Here is a 4,680-nt window from a genome sequence, read left to right on the forward strand (position 1 = left end):
CTGTCAATGGCATGCCATTGTCATCCTCTGCACAGTGAAACCACATCATCAAATTAGTACAAACTGATGGGGAGTTCAGAGTCTATTGTGACATAAGCTGAACACATTTGGTTCGACAAGGGCAGAATTTGTGAGAAGATACAAGATGGCTTCACCATATTCCCCCTGCAGAATATCCCTGAAATCAGGTGAATTTGTTGCATTGTAAGTGTACTTGGGCCAAAGATATATCACACGGATAAAACATACTAATGTCAGTGGTACTGCACAGTCTGATATAATAGAGAGGCCAAACATTAAAGTCAAGTCAGCAGAGAAAGAAACTAACCTCCAACTTTCCGGAGTGACTTCAGCACAGTGTCAGAAGCCATCCTCCTGACACTGTCTTTCACCCCACGAATGATTTCATAGAGATGAATAGGGCGCTTGTTCCCAAGCGTCCTTAGGGAGTTGAACTCTCCATCCGTAACATCACCTGACAACAAATCACAAAGCACCACATCACTGATAGATTTGCAAAATGAAAAAGCTCTAAATGGAAAATTAGCTTTGAGTACCTAAAAAAGCCCCCAGCGCACAGGCTCTAGGGCCAACCCACTAGCATTGCACCAGAATATACCAATGGTCAACACCTCAGCAAAGACTACAGTCTACAAATGGACTTTATCATGAATTTTCGTTGAAATGTCTCAATAAAAAAGACAAATTTTCCTATAATGGATTTTGTTCAGCTTTGCATCATTCAACAGAAGCACTGTCATATTACAAAAAACAGACAAGAGTAACACTCTACTTTTACTTTTGTGCTTTAACTTCAACTTTTGTCTTTACTATGTTTATAGTGGAGTTAAGCTTCACATGTAAAGGATAGACTCTTACCAACAGGTATCAGTCCCAGCTTCTTGGCCTCCTCATGGCACTTGTCCAGGAACTGCTGGAGGAACTGATCCCGGATACTGTGATATGGAATGAGCAGGATTGGCACAGCATAGGGCTTCTGATTTCGTCTTTCGTCAGACACCAAAACGACCAATGCATGATCAGCAGCCACTCTCTTCTTCTTGAAGAGATTGTGCAAGTAGGTTTTGTTGTCTTCTCTCAGTTCCACCAGACATTGGGCCACACGGCCAGGTTGAGGGGAAGCAGTTCCAAGAGCTGCCAGCAGCCTTTCATACCTACATAATATAGAAAGCATGTGCATGAAGGTAAAGGTAAAGCAGTCATCCTCAACTGATGTGAAGCATAAATTGTGCTTTTTCAAGTAGCTCAGGTACATGTAGTTGTGCAATGCGGCTTTGCTAACTACTTGATTTATATAACTATGCAGACAGAAAATTGAAGTCAATATTTCTAAAAGTCACCTTTCATAGAAGGCTTTGGCCTGCTCCAGAAGGGTATTGTACTCTACCCTGTCCCATGCCAGGTTTTTCAGCACATCTGTAGATGAGTTAGCCTGCTCGAATTTCTCCTTATACCTCTTGTTTGCTGCCTCAAGGCCACCTTTCAGCAGATCAATGTCTTCTCCAAGATCCTGAAGGAGACTGAGGAGACAGGCCTCTAGATTGCGTGGCACGCAGGACTTCCCAGCTTCCCTGACAAGGACCATGCGTCTGTCGTTGTCAGCCCTTAGCTTCTCCAGGCTTCCATCCCCAAGATCAACGTCTCCAGCCCATTTGCCCTTTGTAGATGTCTGCAGGGCAACCTTCAAATCACAAGCATCAGCCTTAAACCAGACACGTGCTCCTGGCTTCGTCTTGGCAAAGGATTCCAGTGCAGCGATCTGTATATAACAGAACAAACTTTACTGTATACTAATCTGATATGCATGATATAGTAAAAGTTTTCCCAACATCCATGTCTATTCTTTAGTAGTGTGTCTACCAAATGAAGCTCAATAATTTCCATTCATAGACATCACAAGGAGCAGAACTGCTGATAGTATAATTGCCAAGAAGAGAATGCCTCTGGAACAATTTTTCTCTTTTTTTTGAAGGTTTGTAAACTCACATGGATACTGGAGTTGCCATCAAACTTCTCAGTCTGTGCCAGTCTGTACATGGTGTCCAGGGAGGGGGCGGCGACATTAATATGTGCCTGTCAGAGAAGGAAGAGAATCATATGTCAAATAAGACATGACAAGTAAAAAAAAAATAGACAAAAATTACACAGTAACAGAACAAGATGTACTTTCTTCAAATGCACAGTATTTAAGTGCCCCTAATTCTTTCACAATTCATGTTATCATACTACTCAAGGTAAATATCACTCTGAGCCAGCCTCCTTAGTACTGTACTAACTTATAGGGAATCTACTGGAATAACCAAGATAAAAGCTCCTTGGAATAACTAAGTATGTCAAATACATACAAAATGGAATTGAAAAGGTATCGCTATTATGGCAAATATTCAGATACTACATTAAGTATATGGACTGGTTATCATCACAATTGAAAATTTGTGAAACATAAAAGCCATCTTTATACATGTAGTAACCTTCAATGGGTCCAAGTCAGTGCTTTCCAGGCCACTCCACCCTGGCCCCCGAAACAGCCTCAAGAACCTGGTTGGAAACTCAGCACACATGCTCTCCAACCAGCTGGCATAATCTGGAGAAATGCTGACCTACAGAACATACATGAGTACCATTGTATAAATTAATACCATAACAAGTTGGACATAACACTGTCTCTTGCTATGAAGTCTGCAATCTTCATCATATCTGATATCACCATAGATAATTTGTTCACACCCTCCTACCACAATGAACAAAGTTCCTGATCACACTTCTAATTGCCCAACACTACATGGCTTGGGGCCTGGCTAATTGCACAGGAAGATGGTAGCAAAAATGAATTGGGGTTTTTGGAAAACCCTGTCCAGTCCAGACAGGGAAATGGGGCGGAAAACCCTGTCCAGTCTGAAAAGAGGGTCTGCATAGGGGTTCCTGGCAATGCTTAAAAGTATTACTTCAGACAGCACTTACACAGCATAATGAGTGACCCAAAGGTGCAATATGCATGCACACAAAGTCAGTTCTGTCAAATGCAAAGTACCCAATTAACACTTATCTGGTAGGACATGAGGGGAGAGAATTGTCAATCAAACAATGGATAGTGAGTGTCCGTCAATTTCGGGTTGTTAAATAATGGCAATACATTACAAAGACAGGCTTTGAAAGGTTTTCTTTAAATGATAAGTGCGCAGCACTCATTTTGAGAGCTGGTCTGTTTAAATCCTGGTTTAATAGAATGACTGCGAAAGGTTTCAATATCAACACGACTTTAGTACACAATGTTATAACATTACAATATATTTTACAATGCACTACAATAAAGCCGAGATGGCATTTTTCAAACGATAGTACAAGTTGTGAGCTATATAGAACTATGTATCCTTTTAAAAATAATGTGTTTTATTTGCAAAATTATGCCGTAAGGCTAATAGCATGTTCAGTCTCAAAGACTTAAAGAGTAGACGTTTTTTATATGATGAGAAGTAACAATGATGGATGATTTTTGTTAAGTAATAATTTTTTTATGACATTGTGCCACACTTCAAGTTGATGTTATTTCTGTGCTTAGCCGTATCAAAGATAAAAAAAATGTTGTTGTATACTAGTACTTAGTAGCTTACACCGTATACCCCCATGCAGACCCTCTTTTCAGACAGCTTACAATGTATACCCCCATGCAGACCCTCTTTTCAGACTGGACAGGGTTTTCCGCACTCCGGACTGGACAAGTTTTTCCGAAAACCCAAATGAATTGAGGTAATTAGTTACAAAATTAGACAAAACTAGCCAAAACAACAAACAAAAAACTAAGAAGGCATTCTTTACTGGAAATGCCATCATTTTGAATTAGTACATCAGATAAGTATCATTATATACTGATGCTAACCTGATGTACATTGGTGGCACTGAAGAACTCCATCTGGTATTGTAGTAATCCAAATGGCATCCTGTCAATTTGGAGCAGAGGGGTGGAGGTGCCAGGCCTGTTGGTGCTCAAGATGTGGGCAAACTTGTACAGGATGTTGGGCTTGTTGTGTTCTTGTAGGGTGGACATGGCATTGATGGACTTTGAAAAGAAGTCGGTTGGGTATGTGGAAATATTCTTTGCTGTAGCTACAACTGAGAACAGTTTATCACCAAAGGATAGAACTGAAGATGATTGAACGATTTGAGGAAGCAGCATAAGCATGAAAGAATCAAATTCTGATTGGGTCAGGGCCTTGCAAGAAGACAGTACTGTTGTGACATCATCCTGGCAGCTATGTTCAGTTTGTGTTTGCTGGTCCACAGTCAACTTCTTTGTCTGGCATCCCCTGCTGACTGTTTCTTTGGTTTTCTTTGCACGGCTGATTGAATTCGTCTCAAGACCAAAAGACTTCACAGCAGCTTCAAGGGATTCGTCGAATTTCGTCCTCCACTTCCTGCACCTGTTCCTCACTGTGTTTGCTGTGAATAGAAAGAGAAACAGTGTGTCACTTAAGAGAAACCTTTGCTATTGACAAAGTATGACTTCATATCCCAACACCTTGAGGGACTACACTCACACTAAATGTGAGAAATAATAGAACTTCTTTTGATTTCTATCAGTTCTAAACTTGTTGCAATAATCTATCAAGGTAAAGACAGCAAGAGCCATTGTTTTTCACTGACCTGAAAGAAGTTCACTGC

This window comes from Branchiostoma floridae, unplaced genomic scaffold, assembly GCF_000003815.2.
Source record: "Branchiostoma floridae strain S238N-H82 unplaced genomic scaffold, Bfl_VNyyK Sc7u5tJ_1477, whole genome shotgun sequence".
NCBI lineage: Eukaryota > Metazoa > Chordata > Leptocardii > Amphioxiformes > Branchiostomatidae > Branchiostoma > Branchiostoma floridae.